This window comes from Fukomys damarensis, unplaced genomic scaffold (assembly GCF_012274545.1).
Source record: "Fukomys damarensis isolate Sample0158 unplaced genomic scaffold, DMR_v1.0_HiC HiC_scaffold_35, whole genome shotgun sequence".
Lineage (NCBI taxonomy): Eukaryota > Metazoa > Chordata > Mammalia > Rodentia > Bathyergidae > Fukomys > Fukomys damarensis.
This window is the reverse complement of record NW_022900947.1, coordinates 31,020,432-31,042,447: the sequence shown is the minus strand read 5'-3', so window position 1 is coordinate 31,042,447 and position 22,016 is coordinate 31,020,432. Positions and strand designations below refer to the sequence as shown.

General features: G+C 41.6%; 1 protein-coding gene across 3 annotated transcripts in view; it reads right to left on the bottom strand.

Moving 5' to 3' along the window:
• Rhoh (ras homolog family member H) overlaps positions 1-22,016 on the bottom strand; it is a 34,135-nt gene that overhangs the window by 3,056 nt on the left and 9,063 nt on the right. For 2 of the 3 annotated variants that reach the window (XM_010625132.3, XM_010625133.3), the window contains exon 2: positions 180-275. The gene's annotated coding sequence lies outside the window, so the exon portion shown is untranslated. Of the gene's footprint in view, positions 1-179; positions 276-568; positions 744-22,016 lie in introns of those variants that run through there. The other variant, XM_010625131.3, reaches the window with a different exon arrangement.

Here is a 22,016-nt window from a genome sequence, read left to right as displayed (position 1 = left end):
ACCCAACCCCACCATTCAACCCTGAGGCCTCAGCAAAATAGTTGAAGACCCACGGTCCGTCAACACTCGCACGCACAGTGCATGCCGGCCAAGGAGCTGATTTTATCTTTCAAATCAGCCTGGTAGGAATAAAACAAGCAACTGCTCTGATGCCACATGAAAAAGGACTCCATAGCAACCTGGAGTGAAGGAGGGCTTCCAAGCAGCAGCGAGGCGGCTGAGGGCTCTAGCTCTCGGAGACTTCAGTTTCTCGTGGATTCCAGCCACTTTGGGAGCTGCAAAGAAGAGACATGGAGTGAGTGACAACATCATACTCATTAATTGCCCAGTCCTCGGTTTATGTGGGAATTTGTATGGAGGCTGGAGAAATCGTTAGAAAACTTGCACTTAAAAAAAAAAGAAGAAATCTTGCAATTTTCTGTGCTTTTTTCCTTGAGAGTTTCCCAAAAACTGATGACAGATGGAATGGGCGGCTTTAGAGTTTTGCATCTGAAAATCAGGCTCTGTTACCTACACAAAAGAGTGGCTTCCAGTACACTGCTTAAACTCTGAGCCTCAGTTTACACACCTGTAGGACTGTGAGGAATTTTGGAACCACTTTTCAGAGATGTGAGGATTAAAGTATTTCATTCTTCAACATCTTGGCTGCTCTGCTGTGTATCAAGAACTCTGTTAGATGCCGGGTGTAGCACATCTGTAACCCCAGCACCCGGAGACTGAGGCAGGAGGATCGCCACAAGTTTGAGGCCAGCCTGGGGTACACAGTGAGATCTTGTCTCAAAAAAACAAACAAACAAACAAAACAAAACTCTGTTAGGCTACTGGTTAAACTAAATAATTTGTTTAAAAACAACCATATTTAATTTCTGTCACAGGACTGCATAACTAAAGGACAGAGTCTGCATTTTATGAAAGGGCCAAATAAATTCTCATTGCTTGTAGGTGAGAGAGCTCTGTGTCCCCTCTGTCATAGCACGTTATCACAAGGTCAAGCCGCATTGCGAAAAGAAGGTCTTTCCAACCAACTTTGGTAGCAAAGGTTATTCATGGTCTTCCCCACTGGTCCTCTGTAAGAGGCATAATTCTTTAAAATCTCTCCTCTCATCCTCATGTGCCTTTCCAAGTCATTTTTTTTGTCCTTGTTAACCCATGGTCTATTTAATTATACATAGCAGACTTTGCAAATGAGTTAATCAAATAAATAATTCACACAATTTTCATTAATTCACTTTTTTAAACACACCAAAGCTGTGTGACCTTAGCCGAGTTACTTAACCTTTCTGAGTCCTGGTTTCCTCATTAAAAAGAGCTATCCAGGAAGCCATCGTATTATCTATTTTCTGTGCAAATTTTTTTCAAAATGCCAAATAGCCAATAGCCATAGCACAGGAGCCAGGAAGGCAAGTTTTCAGATGGACTTTTTCTGAGGACTCATACAGGGTTCCTTTGGCATACAGTGGCCCTGGATGCCCACTTGTCACCAGGCCATTGGGAAAGGGACTCCATAAGGTCTCAGTTAGTCTGTAGCTCCTTAGACCGAGGGACAACTTAACTATATGCTTTAGTGACTTAGTCCAGAGCCATGACCTCTTAAGACATTTTTACATTTTATTGTTTACCTAATGTAGTGAGACTGAAATTAGATCAGATTTTTGGTTATTTAAATGAAATATTGAGAGACTGAGTAAGCTGAAGCCATAATTCCTGAGTGCCTGTGAAAGGATGGTAGTGAGGGATACACAACATTAACCACAGTGGTGTGAAGGTCAAGAGTCAGGACTGAACCTGAGCTCCCCAACAGGCTACTTGTGTGATGTTTTTTCATTTTGCTATGCCTCGATTTCTCCTCTGTTGGATCAACATAATAAAATAACAAAAAAATCCACACTGCAGAGTTGCTGAGTGTTCAGGGTACTTAAATGTATAAGATTCTTAACACGGTACATTATACACACATGCTATTGCACATAGTAAACACACAGCCAACATACAATAATTAGTCCTTACTAATAGTAACGTTGTTAAATGATAAACAATTATGAATTAGATGTGGGATTTGAAGCAGCACCGAAAAGCCTTCTGTAGCAAAAGGTGCTCTTTATATCCTACCCCCAGAGAATTTAAAAAGAGAGGAATTTCGGCATAAAAACAAAATATTATGTGAACAAAGAAATTTCCACTCGAGTTTTGACACACAGTGAGTTCCGAATAGCCAGACCGGAGAGAAACACTCTATTCAGTGAGTAGCCTTAGCTCAATAGCCAGCTGACACACTGCGCCAGCTCTCAGGGACTCTGCCTCCCAGACTATGCTGTATGAGTGGCTGTGCTCAGACTGAAGCACAAGGGGAACCTCTATTACCTCCACAGTGTGGAAGAACAGAAGCCACGGCTTTATGCCCTAGCAGTAAAGATGGCTGACAGGTGTAGCCCTCAGCAGATGGCCAAATATGGAGCTGAGGAAGGAGGAAAGGAGAGCCCCGGCCCAGGCTGAACAATACCCTAGATGGGCATGATGCTAATCTCTAGCTTGTGTCACATGCCCATGGTGAGCTGCTGTGGGCTATGCCTTCAGAGCATAAGGTCAATGGGCTTCACTTCAGTGGAATTTCTTCTAAAGGGAGAGATTCTCCCCTAAATGGTTTCTGGGTGGAAAATGAATGCAGGTTTTCATACGTAGCTAACTAGGAGGGTGGCCCAGTGGTACCTTTCCTACAGGGAAGAATTACCTCAAGTGTCCCTGGATGGGATCATTGTCATCATGAGTAATGCCACTGAGTGAACTTTCGGGCTGATGCTCCAGGCCTTCTATCAGCCTGGAATTAGTAAATCTTCAACCCCAGCACCTCTGAGTCAGTCTCAGTAACTCCATCCCTCCTGCCTTTTCTCCCTTTCCACCATTTTCACAACAAAGGCACCATCACAGGCCTCCATGGTTCAGACTCAGACACACAGAGGGGTGCAAGGAGACTCCATGTGGCAAAAGCAAGCATTGGCCCCCGGTCCACTCTTGCAAAGAAGGCAGGTACACAGAGGCAGGACTTAGCGAATGGGGGACCCTAAACCCCTCCTCTGAGGGCTTTGTGGTGAAGAATCCCAGTATCTCTTTGGCCTCGATTCTCATTGCATCTAACAGACACCCATTCCCCACTATGACCTCTCCCACAAAAATTCTGGGTTCGATTTGCCCGAAAATCTTGCCCTTCTCTCAAGTCCAAATCACACCCCTTCTTGTAAATTCTCCTTTGATGCCCCTATATCAGATGCCCCTGCTGAGCCCCTCTAATTCCTTCTATGTATACTTGACATCAGAATCATCATCCACGTACTGAGATAGGGGCATTCTTGTGTATAACCCTCACTTATAAAACTCAAGTAAGGTCTACCCTGCCTTCTTCACAGGGAGCTCTAAGAATAAGGTAGAAACAAGGATAACAACAATCATTCCTGCTTCTACTGCTACACTACTTTGTACACATGGAAATGCTCTCTGGGTTTTTTGTTTGTTTGTTTGTTTTTGTGAGAAAGCTCCCTTCAAATGACAGATGGGGCATAATGTAAGACTAAGGTAATTCTAAGTATGATGACTAGTTATTACCTCGGCAGATTTGGCTTAGCCGGGCTTTGGTGGAGGTAGCTTACTTCAAGGTGTTGACAGATTCTTGGCCATCTTTTCTAAAGACGTGAACTCACAGAAGCCATCAGCCAAGGAAGGCCTGTCAGTGACAGGGAATATGTCTACATGGCATCTACTCAGAGGGCTCTGCGCAAAAGAACTGCAATAGCTGCAGCCAATTCACTCATTAAGAAAGGTGATTCTGCGGCAAACTGATCAGATTTCAATGACCGGAAAGTCTTTCTGCTCCTCAGCCACCCACGGCCAGCCAGTGCTTCCCATCAGGGATCCAGCAAGCCTGGCAGAGACCTTGTAGCCACTGCAGGCCCAGCTCGGGTGGGCGGACCCCGGAGAGCTCCCCGACTGGCACCGTGTCTGGGTGAATGGTTTGTATTTCCTTTCTTGGGAGGAAAGGGAGCAATTCCAAAAATCTTGAGCAACTTAGTAAGGGGAAAATGTGCAACCGTCTCTCAATTTTATCACTGTAAATTATTTCACAGCTTTCATTCTGCAATAAATATGTACATATTATTTTAAACACTTTTTTGGATTTTCAGAAGTTTTTATTTCAGCGAAGTCTATACACTGGACGGTTTTTGCTAAAATGCTGTGCACTGTTTCAGCAATTCATAGCCGCACAGCTACTCCCCCTTATTAGCACAGTCTTGGAGTTAGTTCTAGGATTTTACCATAACCAGCGGTGTCTGTGTGCATGCATATAGAACATACATATAAGTACTTTTGAGCGGTACTGGAAATTAAACCCAGAGCCTTCACACTAAGCTGCATCCCTAGCCATTGTTCATTTTTAATTTTGAGACAGGAACTCCATAAATCTCTAACTTTCCCAGGTTTGCAGTCTTGAGAATGTGCGATTCTTCCTCTCTGGCCTCTCAGAGCACTGGGATTATAGGTGGGCACCACATTTATGTTACTTTTACGCAGGATGATTTTCTTGGGGACATATTCACAAATGTAGTATTGCAGGGTTAGTGGATCCTTTTGTGACTTTTTTTTAAACACTTACTGAGCACCTTCCAGGTACTATTACTCTTTTTTGGAAAAATTGTTTTGTGGCATCCTGTGTGGATGGCACTGTTCATGGGCCTTGAAAACATACTAGCCAAAAGAGAGTTGGTGTGTTTATGGAGACGGACAGCATCCTAACCACAGGGACTTCAGGAGGTCCAGAACCATGCCTGTGGTCAGAGAGGAAACCCCAGAGCTCATGAGACCGGAACAGAGTGTGACCCCGGAACACTGGTGGATCCTCGCATCGCCCACACCCTGTAATTCCCAGGGCCCTCTCCAAGGCCTGCGAATACGGCCAGGCTCCCTATGCAGAAGCATCCTCAAGACTTCTCCTAGCTCCTCCTTCCTACCAGGCCCTTATTCCTGTTTTCTCCCGACAAGTAAACCTGCTCTTTGCATTTTAGAGGAAATGCTGGTTCCATAAATGTGTTCAGTTTGTGAAAATCCATCAGGCTGTATACCTGAGATACATTTGGTTTCTGTATGTATATTAAACTTTAGTAAAAAGAATTTTTAAAAATAAGCCAGTGAAGCTTCACGTGGGTCCCAAGCCTATAGTCTCAGTTGCTTGGTAGGCTGAGGCCAGAGGATCGCTTGAGCCCAGAAGTTCAAGACCATCCTGGACAACACAGTGAGACAGTGTGTCAGAATAAATAAGCTACTGCTTTTGCTTAAATTTTATTTTGCAAGAGTTCATTTCACTAATTTTCAATTCCACTTTAATAATCCCACCAGTGTGTTGGTAACTTCTACAAATAATCATGAAATTCGCCCTCAAAATCACACCAAGGAACTGTGTTTGTCGGTTTATTCTTATACACAGATCATTTCTGTTTCAAATACATCCTGTTCTGAGTTCATTTGCCAGAGGCAGGTTTCATCTTTTAATAACTATTCTCCAGTGTCAAGGTTCTAAGCGATATTTGAATCCCGCAACCTAAAAGATAGCTAACACAGAGCATCACCCTCCAAGTCCCGAGGCCTCCCATGATCTCAGCTCCCTAAACCTCAAAGCTCCTCTGAGCCACGACCCTGCCCTCTGCTCGTCAGTCCCCAGGCTGAGCAGGAGACCCCTGAGGCCTGGATATTTCAGACAGTCCTGGCTGAATAGCCAGGGAGACTTCAGGTGTTCCAAAGGGACCAACACCTTACTCAAGGTAATCCCTTCCTGCCAAGGTGTGGGAGAGGCAGATGCATGGCAGCCGAGATAGTCTTCCTCTTCCATGAACTTTGACGGGAAATATTTAGCTAGAAATGTGTTCTTTTCTGTATTATTTTTGACAAAAACTATCGAAGAACTGGTACTTCTTCCATAAACTATGACTATAGTCAAAATCCTTTTAAAATAACAGCATAGGGATGGATCTGTTAACTGAAACAGGAAGAGGTTTCTTAAGCTAAGTGGGGACAGCAGGTTTCCTAGAGGCACAGTATGTACCGCAAGAGTCCAAGATGCCAGAGTCTAGCGATCTGTATCAGCGTGCTAAGTGGATTATCCCTGGGTCCTGATGCTCCCTATTTTCTTCACCCTGCGTTATGTGCAGTTAAGAATATGCCTACAAGTGCTAGGTCCTGAGTTCAATCCCCAGCACCAAAAAGTAAAAAATAAAAAAATATACCTATGACAAGCATGTGTTACTTTGCAATTTTGAAGAAGTGTTTTGCGTTTTGTTTTAACTTTGCTTTGGAAAGAAAGGAAAAAGTTGACCAAGTCCCTTGAAGTACAGAGGATTTCTGTGAACCCACATCAGGATTTTTGATAAAATTTTTTTCTATTCTGCATAGTTGAATTCATTTAAAATTCAGAGCATTTTCTCCAATTTCTGGTTTGTTTGGTTGGTTACTTGCTTGCTTGATTTTCCCAGTTCTAGAGATTGAACCCAGGGCCTTCATGCTGAGTAACATTCCCAGTTATTTTTTCTTTTTTTTATCATCTTTTTTATTTTAAATCATGGTCTCACAAAATTGCTAAACTGGCCAGGCTGGGCTTGAGCTTGTAATCTCCCTGCCTCAGCCTCGTGCCCCACCACATTTGGCTCATTTTAAAAAATTTATTTCACCCTCGCCTGCTTGGAAAATAAATAGTCAAAGTTGATAACTCTGCCTCCTGTCCAGGCATCCAGTTATCTTCAACTCCCAACCCCCTTTTCTTCCTCATACAAGAGTTTTTACAGTGCTTTTTACATTTTGTTAAATATTCAAAAAAAAAACCTTGGAATACATCTTGGGCATTAAATGACATTAAGAAGCTATTGCTAATTATGTTAAGTGACAATCATTTTGTGGTCATACAGGTTAAGCATTCTAATCCAAAAATCCAAAATCTGAAATGGTCCAAAACCTGAAAATTTTAAATGACAGGAAGCAGAGTCTTTGATTATGGGGAGATGGGAAGGGGATCTAGGAATGGAGGGAGTTAGGAGGTTGGGAAGGAAAGATGAAATAAAAAAGGTCCAAAATTGACATGCTTATGTATCAATTCCCCACAATGAATATATGTATTATGTATCACTAACATATACTGATAAAAGGGAGATCTAAAATTTTGAGCCCTGCTATAATGTGGTAAGTTGAAAATCCCACACCTGGAAACTGTTTCATACATAAAATTATTAAGACTATTATATAAATTACTTTCAGCTTATGTGTATAAGGCATATAGAAGACATAAATTAATTTCATATTTAGACTTAAGTCTCATCTTCACAATTTCTCATTATGTACCTACAAATATTCCAAAATCAAAAAAAACCCAAAATTCAAAAGTACTTCTGGTCTGGTCTCAAGTACTTCAGATAAAGGAATCTCACCTATAATATACATGATACTTGGGGATATATATAGGATGAGTATCCCTTATCTAAAAAATATAGTTTTCAAATCCTTACCTGGCAGAGATGTTAATGAATTAATACATGAAATAAATATTGTACTTAGGATTTATTTTATATTACTCCAGAAAACTACAACAACTACAAGTGAAAGCAATGATTAAATAAGGTGGGGAAGGGTTAAGACCTGCTAAAGCTGAGTGACTGGCTTGAGGGAGTATGTTAGTCTATTCGCTACTTTTGTGTATGCTCAAAACTTTCATATTGGGCTGGGTATTTGGCTCAGTGGTTCCGCTGCCTGCCTGGCGAGTGCAAGGTCCCAAGTTCAATCCCTGGTGCAAAAAAAAAAAAAAAAACTTTCACATTAGAAGTTCTAAAAGGTGGGGTCTTTCATTCTATAGCATTTTATCCCAGCTGGAATTTTCCCCACCCTGGAAACAGAAAAGTATCAACAAAGAAGGATACTTTGTGCTGCGGTGACACGTTTAAGGGTTTGGAGGAATGCTGCTGGGACTAATGGTGATGCAAGAGTGAGGCCCACTTGGATAGGGGAGGACAAGCCTCAGCCCTGGGTAAGGATCACACAGGAACCGCAGGGCTCTGATTGCTGAGTCTGCCTCCTCTCAGGAGGATGTGGCTGTCTATTCCTGGAAGGGAGGGGCCACCTCTACAGTAGGTTCCAGCCCAAGGATGCTCTTGAAGTTACTTTGTGATTACCTAAACTCTTAACTTCCCTATGGCATCTTTCCCTTCACTAAGTTCCCTTCGCCCTCCGCTCTAATTCTGCAGAGTTAGCTGTTTGCAAAAGAGCAAAAAGTCATAACAAAAATAACTTGACAAGGAAAGAAACTCAAGAGTGAGAATGTATTAACCACTCGAAACCAGCTCTCAAACCAAAGTAACCCCCAGAGTGAGGGAGACCCTCTGCCCTGGGAGGGGTGTCTCTTTTTCTAAAAAGGTGAGGGAGGTGGGGAGTTTTTGTTTTAGGATTTAATGTTTTGCCCTTAGACTGAAAGTGGCTCCTTGACTGCTCTTGATATATAAATATGAAATCCGCCTGAGGCCTGGAGAGATTGCCACCAAGTCCACAACACCTCCTGGCTCTAAAGTACCACTTATCAAAGAGAAAACCACGACAGTCTAGGGGTTCCCCACACCCCTGCCCAGAACCCCCACCACCCATCACACACAGGCAAGCCATGGGTGTGAAGAGTCATCCTCCCTCTCATGAAGGTGACCGCCCCATTCTGGCTAATTAGCAACTGTACTTGTTTTTCCTGAGCTGTGTCTTTACCCTTATTTTCCAGCGTAAGCATAGTACATTTACATTACAGTGCATTTCAAAAGCATGAAGACTCTAAAGGAGAAGGCAAAAGGCAGTTACCACCTACAACCAAACACTGTAAATATTAGTGTAACTTGTCCTGGTTTTTTTTTTCCTAGTACTTTATTTTTCTCCAAAACTAGTACCACACTTCATATACAGGGTGGTTTCATACTTTTTTCATTTAATAGATGTATTATAAATATTTCCTATTTCAAAATTCCTCCAACATAATTTTCCTCTGCATAAAATTTTGTCGTATGAGTACAACATCTTTTATTTAACTGCTTGCCTATTGCTGGACATTTTAATTTTTTTCTAATATTTCTATAACATTGAATGAAATGTTTTTGCTTAATGTTGTGTATGATTATTTCTTTAGGATAAATAGATGTGAGTGTGATTACTAGATGAGAAGAAAAGAAAAACTGGATCAATGCACTTAAATTGTATACGACATTATCATTTCATCATACACTCATCTATCAATTTTGCTGGTATCATATTTGACCATTTTATTTGTTTTCATTTATAATTGGTAAAACTTAAAGTTCTCTTTTCTGTATATATTTTCTTTTGCAAATGATTGGTTTTACCTACTTTTCTCATAAGGTGACCATCACTGCCAAATAACTTTTAAAAATCTTTTTAGAGATTAAAGATATCAGACCAGGCATGGTAACGCACATCTGTAATCCTAACACCATGGAGGCAGAGGCAGGAGGGTCGCCACAAGATCTAGGCCACCCTGGGCTACGTACTGAGACCCCATCTCAAAAAGGAAAAAAAAAACCCAATTAATTAAAAATAGAGGTTAAGGATATCAACCCTTTTGGGGGTTGAATGCATTGCAAAGTTTTTTACATAGTTATTGTTTTGGGATCCCCCTTCATTCCTGGCACTCCCCCATCACACAGCAACCCCCAGCTTATAAAGCAGCAGGTCCCCTGCTGTGAAAGGAAACTCAGTTTAGTGAGACGTTGAAAGGTCATCTAACTCGACCCACTCATTTCCCCCATGAGGAAACCAGAGGCTAGAGAGAAGTTTTGCTGCTGGGGCCAACTGGAGGCCCAGAAATGGAAGCAGCTGAGTCAGCACACTTTCCATCTCCATGGGACCTTCTCGGCTACGTGTAAATCTTCCTTTGCTAGCCCACACTTCATCTCTGCAAGATTTTCAGCACAAAGCCCAGACACCTAACTAGGTAGATGTCCCAAATTACTCAGGCCACAGCAATCAGTTTTGCAGGCCCCAGTTTTAATATATTAACACTCTTCAATAGCTGTTCCATTTCTCACCGGCCTCCTTCAAGAGAGATTATCTCTTTAGGGGCAACATTCTCTGGAATTAGGGTCAACCCGTAGCTTACAACGGTTTAAATGATGAAAGCAGTCGAGCTGTTCTGTTCTGTGTATGTCACCCAGAGCACAGAATGGAGTGAAATGATTTAGTGCTAGTTTAAGCAAATAAAACTGCAAAGAGCTTTGCAAAGAGCCCAGGTACAGAGCCAGAGTTAGATTCCAGGGAGAGATTTTCGTCGTCCTTGCTGATCAGCAGTATAAACTCGAGCAAGTCACATAAGTGGAACTGTAAAGTGTGGATAATGATTTATAGTTTGCAGGCTGTTCGGAGCTATTGAAGAGTCCATCTCTCTCACCTCACTAAATGCCTCCTTCTTGGTGGAAAAGGATAACAGTAAATACTACATTTGCCAGACAATGTTTTAAATGCTGCATGAAAACTATCTCATTTCATCACAGCGACATGACACTGTTGGCACCGCCCTTTGTTTCATTTTATAGCTGAAATGAAGGCACAGAGAAGTTGTGTGCCTATGACAAGATGGGGCTCCGGGGTCAGAGTTCATCATCTGCTTCCTTTCCTCTTGCTCCACCCTCCCTTGGGAAGCCAGCCTGTCCTTCAACCTTGATGAAACTAAGCAAAACCAAAGATAAAGGTACAGGTGAGGAAAGAGACATTTTTCACCTGGCAGGTGGCTTCTTTCTTACAACACACCTGACTTCTAACTGTATTTGGAAGATTTCTTCCTGAAATGCTTGCACACAGCCTTGGTGGAGGTGCAAAAGACCTCTGTCTTTGTAGAGGGCAACGCACAGAGTCCAGCAGCACACATTTGACACCAGGAGCTGATCACTTTGAAACCTCCTTTGTCTGTACGATAAAAATATTTCTGGGAACAATCACTAATTTCTTGATTCAAACTTTAGCTTTTGGGGCCGGGAATTTAGCTCAGCGGTTCTGTAAGGTCCCAAGTTTCATCCCCAGTACCAAAACAAACAAGCAAACAAACACACACTTTAGGTTTAAAACAAACAAGTTCCTTTTGGGGCGGGGACTGGGGAGCAAACTCAGGCCCTCGCGCTCATGAGGCAGACAGCAGAACCACTGAACCAAATTCCTGGCCCCACAAGTTACAATTTTTAAGAAAAATAAAATTTAAATTTAAAAGTATTATTCAAATCAGTAAAAATATTAAATGCACAAACTGAAATTTGCATTTGCTGATTAAAAATAATTATACCTTGCAGTCTGCACGCTGCTTCACTATTTAAATACAAAACCCTGAGCAGTCACACAGAATAACAGGAGTTTTGCGCTGTGCTCTCCGAGGACTCCAGGGTCACTGCCATTACCCCTTCCTGAGTGTGCAGACTTGGGCTGTGTAGGGCCTGGGGGCGGAAGATGCAGTTGCCCCCAAAGCTCTAGTGGAATCTGAACACATCACTGTGAACTTACCTCTGACTTTAACTGCCAGTGTGTGGTGACGATACAAAGTACACGCACGTTGGTTTTATTATTGCTTTTAAATTCTCCACCAGGATATCCTCCCTTATCCCCAGGCACCAACCCAACTGTTATGCCCCTACCATTACCTACCAAAATTATAAGTGCATATACCTTTTAATCTAACCGTTCTGATTCTCTGAAAGACCTCTCCTAACATACTACACGAGTCCTCAAGATGGGCCACAATTCGCATTCCTGCAAAGGTCATGGCAGCAAAGAAGAAACTCGTAATAACTGAATGGACCATTAAGAGGCAGTGGATTAAATTAATTACACCTCATTCGCACACTCGTCTAATACAGCGCGCTAAAAAGAATTAGGGTCAGCCTATATGTACTGCCCAGAAGTGGACGATATATTAGAAGCTAAAAAAAAAAAAAGCTAGACATGGTGGAACATACTTGCAATTCCAGCACTCTAAGAAGCTGAGGCAGGAGGATCACAAATTTGAGCCCAGACTGGGCAATTTAGCAGTTTTGGAAACCATGTCTCAAAATTAAAAAATAAAAGCCAGGCATAGTGGTGCATGTCTGCAATTGCAGCACTAGGGAGGTTGAGGCAGGAGGATCACCCCGAATTCAAGTTCAAGGCCAGCCTGGACTACACAGTGAGTTTAAGGCCAGTCTGATCTGTATAATAAAACTCTGTCTCAAAACAGACAAACAAATAAAAAGAAAACAAGAGCTTGGGATGTAGCTCAGTGCAAAGGCCCTGGTTTTAATCCCCAGTCCTGGGAAGGGAGGAGTAGGCAGTTGAACAGTTTAGAAAAGGGTTCCATTTATGACGAAACATGACAGTACAGACCCACTCTGGTGCCCTGGCTGAGATCTATCTTCCTTTGCCCAGGAGGACACTGGTCCAGAGAGAGAAATGGTATCAGTGCTGTGATGGGCAACTCCATACTCACTGGGAATTCTCAGTTCACCTTATATATACCGCTCTACAGAGAAAATGGCACTAGCAGCACAGCAGTTACTGCCTAAATTGTCTAAGGGAGAAGAAGAACAAAGGAATAGCAGAAGAACACAAGTTTATACAGATTTTCCTAGACTCTAAATTTCCCCTTGAAATATAGACATATGTGCTTTCTATGTATATAGATTATGGAGCAGCTATGATACACAGCTACAGGAATAAATATTTCCCTTTAAGCTCATCCTCTGGTTAATTCTTGATGATGATGATCAAGAAACTAGGAAAAACAAATGCATAATGTGTTTCAGAAACTACCAGATACTCCAGAGCAAAATTCTTTTAACAGTTTAATTCATTGCTTATGCATATATAATGTTCTATTAACATTAAATTATAAACTCATAGAAGTCTGAAAAAAATGACAGAATATCTACTTTTTTTTTTGTATCAGGGATTGAATTCGGGTCCTAGCGCTTGCAAGGCAGGCGGTGGAACCACTGAACTAAATACCCGGGCCCAGAATATCTATTTTTAATTGGCTTTAGACCAAAGCTACTTTTAAAAAGCCTAATAAGGACAGAAGATAATAAAGAAAAAGCTCATATAATTTAGACTAGGGCTAGAGGTTTTCAAACAATTTTTTTAAAAATTGTAAACTGAGTTTTATCCTCTATTAAAGAAATGAGGGCCGGAGATTTAGCGCAGTGGTGCCGCCTCCTGCCTCACAAGCGCAAGGTCCCAAGTTGGATCCCCAGTACCAAAAGAGAGAGAGAGAGAGAGAGAGAGAAATGATATGGGGAAATTAATATGAAGGTCACATGAAGGAAGAATGGTGCAACTGTACTTCATCATAATAAGGTCCTACACAGCTGCGGCCTTAGAGAATAAAATCTGAAATTAGAGCTGGAGAAGCAACATTCCGCATAGCAATTACCTTGCTCTCATCTTCATCCCAAAGGAAAAAAAAAATTTTTTTTGAGGGACAAGTGCCACAATAAATGTAAATGCAATACACCAAGAGAGCAAGTTCAAAATAATACAATCTTAATTTCTTAATAAATTTCTTAATAAAAATAGAAAAGAAAAAAGTTTGACAAGATGTAACAACTCTCATACTGATGTGAAGTCCTTTTCTTTTTTATGCCTATCTATATTTTCCAAAATTCCTTCATAAATACATACTACTTGTATAACAAAAAAAGAAATATAAAAATAGAATACTGTGATTGTCTCTAAAAGAAAATACAAATCCATCCTACAGCTTCTTTCTGGAAAGAAGAAACATTCCCTAGCATCACCAGCTAGACATTTTGGAGAGAAAATGGCACAGGAAGCCTCAGTCAGGATGACTCCGGAATAGACTTTGAACAAGTAAGCCACAGACCTCCCCCACCCCACTGCAGTCTCCTCACTTGTAAGGTGAGCAGGTCTCACGGGGTCTGTAAGTTGCCCTCTTAGTCTGGAACTCCTCCCAGCAGGGCTCTTTCAACACTCAAATTTTTAAAAAGCAACAATTTTAAAAAAGACAGAGAGGGAGAGACAAAAACAAAACAAAAAACCTTGGAATCTTCCAGTGATTTGGACTATGCTCAGACCATACTGTATAGCATGCTAGAAAAATTACTGGAGGAAGTGAAATCCTAGGAAAAGTGATTGCCTGTGAAACAGAAATCAAGCCCATTGAAAGGGTTTATGAAAACTTCCTTCCTCTTGCTGCTGAGTACTACAACAATCATGTTGGTTGCAGTCTTAAAGATGACCTAATTCTGCCCCAGAGTTCAGTCACCTGACCACCAGGTTGGTCATTTTTGCCACAGCCCCATACTACCTGTATTCTTATTTACTTGACTTTTTAAAAGTCAATTCTAAATGAACTCACATAGCTTGTCCTAAGCAACCAAATGTATGAAATCATGGATTTTTAATTTTTTCTGAAAACACTAAAAAAAGATGTAAGCATTTAAAACATATTTAAAATCTAATGTTTTTTTAAATGTTTGCCCAAAAAGATCTTGTCTACCACCATTGTTATGTATATTGTGCTTGAGAAATATAGATCCTATACAATCTTTAAGGTTTCCAGTACAGAAAACTGACACCCAGGGAAATAAACCTCTACCCCAAAGACCAAGATATATGTGGGAAGGCCTTCTGCCTCTTTTTTGTTTGTTTGTTTGTTTCATTTTCTCTCTTTTGTTTTTTGGCCTTTCCACAAAATATTCAGGATGACTGTCAGAAAGTAGACTAATAATTCTTGGAGTAGGCTAATGTGGCTTTCATTTGTTGATGGAGGAGAAACACAAGGAGTACTAATCATCTTTTGATACCAAGAGATGGTAGCAATGAATCATTATTGCATAAAGGCAGTGTTCTACTATTCTGTGGCCCTTGGTTTAGTCACTGTTTTGTCAAAATAAAGCACTTTCATACTCTGTTGCCACTGCCAATGTAATATTATCTATTGTTGAAACAAATAAAAACCTTATTGAAGAAATGTGAAATGATCCATCTCATCAATCTCTTAAAATTCTATAAATATATCTCATGGACATTTTCCCTCTTATTTTGCAAGAAATACCAAGTAATTTTATTCCACTGCTGTTCTGATAGCAAAAACTAGACTGTTATCCAGTTAACAAAATATTACTCTAAATTCTTATTTTGACCATTCAAAATCAGGTTTAAAGAACTTCTTAAAATTTTTAATATTTAAAACTTAAAGTAATCAGCTTTGGTCTAGCAAAGAAAAAGGCTACATGCTCTATGATCACATGGTAATATCTACTTATGGCAAGTTGGTTTTTCATCCCAATCTTCTTTCTGAAGGAAAAACAAAACTAAAAATGCTGTTTAAAATATACCTTTAAAAACTGTGTTCTTAAAAATATAAAATAGCTAAAAACATAGCAAAGAACTATCAGGCTATGAGAAAAGAACTCAGTGAGACAAGCGACATTGGTAAGCTAAAAGTAACAGAGATGAAACATGAAAAATAATTGCCGGTCTGATGGCCTCTTGGCCCCAGAATGATAAAAGTCAAAGTGCAGGAGCCACCCAAGGCGGAGAGGCTAAGGCACCCGCCCTACACATTTTAACTGGGACCCCACAGGACACACCATCAGGGTGACGGGAAGAAGCAAGCCTGCTTCCTCTCTATCACAAGGAAATGGAGGGAGGCCTTACCCAGACTTGTTCAGAGCAGAGAGGGAGGAAGCCTGTACTTGAAGATGCCAGTCCACCTGGGTATCTGAAGCCCATGCAAATAACTTTCAAGGATATTGCAGAGCACACAGAGCTACCATTTTTATCATCTGAGGGCATATGTTAACCCCCTAAAGCAGGAGTGACAAAACTGGAAGGGAGATGGCTTTGGTGTTCAAAATCAGGGGTCTCCTACTCCTCCTCACCCTCAGGACTCCAGCTAGACACCCACTTGTGACACTCCCATTGTCTAATGAGAGGAACCCCGGTGACATTACAAACATTCATTTTGGAAGGAAATGGTCAGTCTTACCAATGAGTTTCCATCTTTATAAATATCCAGCCTCGGGTATTTTGTTGAAGCACCAGAAAACAGACTAATATACTACACTCACAGTGCCACCCCAACCACAGCCCACTGACCAAAATCCAATGAGAAGACTAAAGAAGTTGCATTACACCAAGCAAAAGCTCTCTGTTTTGTGCATCTGGACTTTCAAAACAAAGGAACCAGAGGAAGGAACATTGAAACCGAGAGGTGCAGGGCAGTTGCTTCAGGACTATAGTTGAAAGCAATCACTCTTGCCTCTTCTCTCCTTTTTATCATTTCCCATGAAGTTTTACTAATCTTTCACAAGGTGAGTATGTGTGTAGTGTAGTGTAAAATCAGAAACTACAAGAGTGAGACCCATGCTCAGTATTTTCCAAGGTCTAAAGAGATTTTGCTAACATAGAATCAACTGTCTGTGGTTTAAAATGCACCCCTCTTCTTTGCGCACGATGACGGCCTCCTTTCTCCATCACAGGAAAAGGGTGTTATGTCTTTTTCTCCATCTAATGATTTTCTCCTGGCTGAATTCATGTCTTCCCAAATGAGTCATCATTTCTGTTTGTGCCTGAAACAATGCGCTGGATTCCTCGTTTTTAAGAACTAGAGATCAGAAACCTCTGACAAGATCCCCACAGTACTTTTCTTGATCTGTGATCAAGAGGCCCAGAATAGGGGACCCCACTCCAACAGGAAGGTAGCAGAGGAAGCAGTTCCCTGGCATCAGCAGCTGCTGCCATCCCCACGGATAAGAATCAAGAAAGCCTAATCCTCTGGGACATAATGGACATCCAGCCAGACACAGCTCACCAAAAGGGGTGGCAGCAAAGGTAAGAAGAGGCCCCTCCCAACCACATATGCCTTCCACTGTGGGATCATCCTCCCTTTCTTCACATCTGTTGAAATGCAAATATCCTTGGAAGGCCAATCTTTTAAAAATTGTTTTTCCACACTTACATAAATATGCTTCCAGTGGTGTTCTTCCCTCAAAGCCCTTTTGAATGGAGAAGGAAGAAGTTTCAAAATCAAACAAACCCAGATACAAAAGTGAGGCATTGGAAAAACATGTTCTGGACGTTGATCCCATTTTCTGGGCCATTCCCATCGAAGTCTGGGGTCGCCCTGAATGACAGCCGTTGTCAGTTTCCTGTGTCATCTGTGGACTGTGGCCATGCATCTGAACTCTCAGAGACAGCAGTGATGCAATCCAGACTCCAGCTATGCACTGCACTCTAATGACACAGTGGGCTGTGTGCAGGTTCTGCGCAGAGGAAGAGGCTGAGGAACCAAGACCAGGGTGCAGGGCATGGACGGGACCACCTGGCTCATGCTACCGACCTAATGAGCGTGGCGAGGAAGCATCTGAGCCTTTACTTCTTCCCTCCATTTCTTCCCACCCTGTGGCCCTAGGAAGTGTCCTTATTCACACACTCAGGGCAGAAATTCATTCTCCCCAAATTTGATTCTCAAAATTACTGTGGCAAGTGCTGAATCTGGGGGATGGACATATAGGGACCTGCTTTTTTTTTTTTTTATATATGTTCAGAAATGTTATGATAAAGCAACTTTTTTAAAAAGCAACATCCTTAGTTCCTCAAAGTGAAACCTCCACCTTTTTATTTTCTTTGTGGTAGAGGAGACTGAACCATGACCTTTGCACTGAGCTACATCTCTAGGACCCCACTTTTCATTTTGGAGAAAGGGTCTTACTAAGTTGCTAAGCTGTTCCTGCTGAGCTCAAACTTGCTGTCTTCTGTCTCCACCTCCCAGAGTGCTGGGTTTGCAGGCATATGACATCATGCCTTTTCCCAATGCCGATTGAAACAGTCATCCAACAGTACAATTATATATCCAATATCCCCTATGCATCTGTTTTTTTCTAATTTGTTTTCCAAACAAAGTATTTCTTTTTCCTTAACTAATGTCTGTGGAACATACTTATGCAGAAATATTATTTTTTGTTTGTTTGAAATTCAAATTTTAACTGGCATCTGATATTTTCATTTGTGAGATCATGCAATCTTAGACAAGATCTTTTTTTAAGCCCTAATCAAAAGTAGTTTAAGTGGGCCAGGGATGTATACAAAAAAAAAAAAAAAAAAGAGTAGTGCAAGTGGGTTAAATTTTTCATCTTTGTCCCTGACTTTGTAACCAAAACAAATTTTTCATCCTCTTCTAGGCCTTAGCTTCATCATAAATAAAGTTTCATTCCAGCTCAAAACGCTATGAAATGTGAATATGCATTATTCTTATTCCAGCTCCTGAGACAGAAACACAGTTGTGTGCCGAATAGCAATATTTCAATTAATGATGGGCACACATCTGACAGGAGCCCCGTAAGATCATGTCGCCCATGGCCGCCACAGGTGTCTTGGTTGGTATGAGCATCTTCATGATGCCCACATGATGACAGAGTTGCCTATTCTGTCATTTCTCAGGACTTCTCTCCATCACTAAGAGTCACATGACCAGACCTTTCTTCACAGAAATGTTGTGAGGCAAACTTAGAAAAAGAAAATTCTGCCCCGAAACGTCAGGCAGATGAGCCAAACCATCCGGGCACCATTTCCTGGAAGTCTACCAGGTGCCAGGCCATGATGTAGGCACTGCCCTATGTTACCTCATATGTCCTAGCAACAACATGGCAGGCAAGACCCCACACACACACTTCACAGGCCTGGGACACCAAGAACCGGATAACTCGTCCTGTGCTCACAGCTGTTAGAGAGAGCCACAGCTGATTTAAATCTAGGGCTGGCGCCAGAGCCCTGGCTTCACACCGCCCTCCACATCTCCAGCCCTCTCTCGCAGGGAGGGGCAGGAACCGGAAGGCCTAGCAGAGCCAGTGCTCAGATCCTAAGTCAGGCTCTAGATTTTTCCCTTGTGAGTGAATCCCCATGATGGTGGACACACATTAAAATACGTGCATGATGGATTTTAGAACTGCCAGGAAAACAATTTTCAACAACTTATTAGCTCTCATTTTATCTATTGATATTTATCCATTTCATCTGCTAGCCAACCAGCTTTTATTCATTGTTTCCTATCCACACAACACTGTGTGGGCCCTGTGGGAGGCTCCTGGCTCTCCTAGAATTTAGCCTATTGTGGAGACAAGATTCAGAAACAAATGCTGAACCCAGAAGTAACAAGTGGAGATTTGGATACATTAGTTACTTAATCAAGTGGACCAAAGCATAAAATAGACCAGAAACTGAATAGGATTTAGAGGTGGCAGAGATTGTTGCAAAGACCCAGAGGAGGAAGCAGGATTTAATCTAAGCAGTGAAGGGAAGATTTGAAAAGGTGAGAGAGGAAGAACTGAGTATTCCAGGTGGTTGGATTCACCTAAACCTCAGGGGAAGCGACATCGAACAGAGTCTGGAGAGGATAGGGGTTTGACAGTACAAGAATAGGAACACGGCATGTTGGAAAAGTGCAGGGGACTAAACCCAGGGGCTGAGATCAGCACGGCGGGACCCCACACTGCGCTTGAGGACGTGACAGGAAATGAGGATCTTGGACCTGGTGTTTGTGAGGTGCTATGACTTATGGCTAGATGTCCCCCAAAGCCGCACGCAGTCATCAGTGGGGCTTTTCAGAGGTGGCTGGATCTAGAGTGTATGATGCTGGGGTGAAGTGAGTGATCCTGGGATTAAGTGTGTGATACTGGGATTGCTAAATTGGTCCACTGATGGTTTGGCATAATTCTGAGTGTGGATAATGGGAAAGCCCAACCTGAGTGTGAGTGCTACCCACCCTAAGGGCAGGTTCCCTGGACTATAAAGGACAGAAAATGGGCTGCTGTGGTCGCTGCTTGTTGCTTGTTGCTTGCTGTTTCTTCGATACTTCACTGCTTTGCTGACTTCTGTCTGCCACAAACTGTTTCTCCTCTGTGATGCCCTTCTGCCATGCCACCCGGCCTTGGAGCCAGCCAACTATGAACTGAAGCCTCTACAAACTGTGAGCTAAATAAAGCTTTCCTCCTTTAACTTTGGGTGTTGGGTATTTCAGCTCAGTAATGGGAAGAGTGACTGAAACACTGATGGAGGTTTCCAGGTACAGAAATATGTTTGCAAATTGATGTTAGGAGGTGATTGGTCGAGCCGCAAAACATGTATTAGGGAAAATGGTACTTGTTCCATTCATCCTACAAAACATACGCGCTGAGGGCCTGGTGTCAAAGACGACATAATGCCCATGAAGATGCTAACAGTCCAACAAGCAAGGCCTAACAATTATAAGGAGGTGTTGCCTGTCCACAAATTGAGTTTGTGACATGATCTCCATCAGGCATTATTAGTTTTTTTATTCACTATCTGGGCTTCTCTTTGTCACTCGTAATAGAATCTGATTTTGTTTGTAAGACAATAAGCAAAACCTGGGGCAGCAGGTCACATTTGATCTAAAGCAATGTTTCCCAACTTCTTTTTCGTTATGACCGCCTTAAATAAATGCAACTTTAAAACCATAGATATACTATATATTTGTTTATGTGCTGTTACATATATCTGGGCTTTACATAGACTAAAGGGTAAAAACAAAGTTCTTGTCCTGCCTTTCTCATCCCACAAAAAAATATTCTTTTTAGAGATAACATCAAGAGGACCACCCCATCCTCACGTGTACCCCAAGCCCCACTACCTCCCCACTCCATGGTCCATGCTTCACCCACCCTCCCTTTTAAGAACTCATGGTCTAGCTAGGCCCAGTGGGAAGCTTCATAAGGAAGTCCACAAATCCAAGATCAGCCTGGCAACTCTGCACCTTAGTGAGACTCCGTCTCAAAACAAAAAATTAAATTAAATTTTAAAAGGACTAAAGGAGGAGGGACATCACTCAGCACAAAGGTCGTGGGTTCAATCCAGTAACCCCCCAGAAAAATTCTAAGAAGGGAATTATAATTCTGTTTCTGTTTCTCTGTCTTCCTCAGAGCTAGGGTGGCTATGTAGCCCAATCCTAGTCAACGACACAGAAAGTGATGACTGTTTGGAAAGCTCTGGGAAAATTCTACTTTTCCTGGAAAGAGACAGCCACAGCCAACTCATCCTCCTTTCCACATCCAACCCCTACTCCCATACTCTAGAGTGTGGGGGAAAGGCTGAGGAAATGGAAGCTGCAGTCTTTATCTTGCACCTCCCAGGACAAGGAAAGACAGAACTGCAGCCCGTCGGACTGAGTCCTTGAAACTGGGCCAAAGACCTGGGCCTAGGACTTCTTACACAGACAAATGAATCCTGGGCATTGTACAACCTTGCAGCTGAAAGCATTGCTGATAAGCTGTTTTCTCAAGAATAACAACAGTCCTAACGTGATCATGAGTTATTTAAACCAAAGCCAGAAAGGAGCGTGCACAACAAAAACTGTAATCAGGGATACTGTACAATGCATGCAATCAAACACGAGCTTGCATTCATGTTGAAATGGAAAACTTTTTTGCTAATCAAATTTTCAAAGAATTTTGCAATATTTCAATTAACATTTGGCATTTGATATGAACAAACTTTTAGATACTTGATACTGCTGTGCAGAAAAAGGCCATGAAAGGGTACATAAGATAATTTTCCTACTTCACACCAAAATAAAGACATTTATGATTTATCTAATAAGCATATCTTTTGAAATATTTGAAAGTCAATTATTCCCAAATTGAAGATACATAAAAAAAATGTGCTTCTCAAAAGATCCCTTTGGTAATCTCTTTACATGTTAAAAATTCAGAAATACTCATCTGTATTCTCCACTTTAAAGTTTTGTGTGTTGGTTAAATTCTGAAACTAGCTATAAATCTAATTCTTTCTTATTTTAAAAACATAAGCCATTCACAAACCTATTTAATAACTCCAATACCTCTCATTAAAAATGGTTTTCTACCATCAGGAGTGTAGCTGAGGAACAGAGTACTTGCCTGGCAGGCCCAAGGCACTGGGTTCAATACCCAGCACAAAAAAAAAAAAAAAAA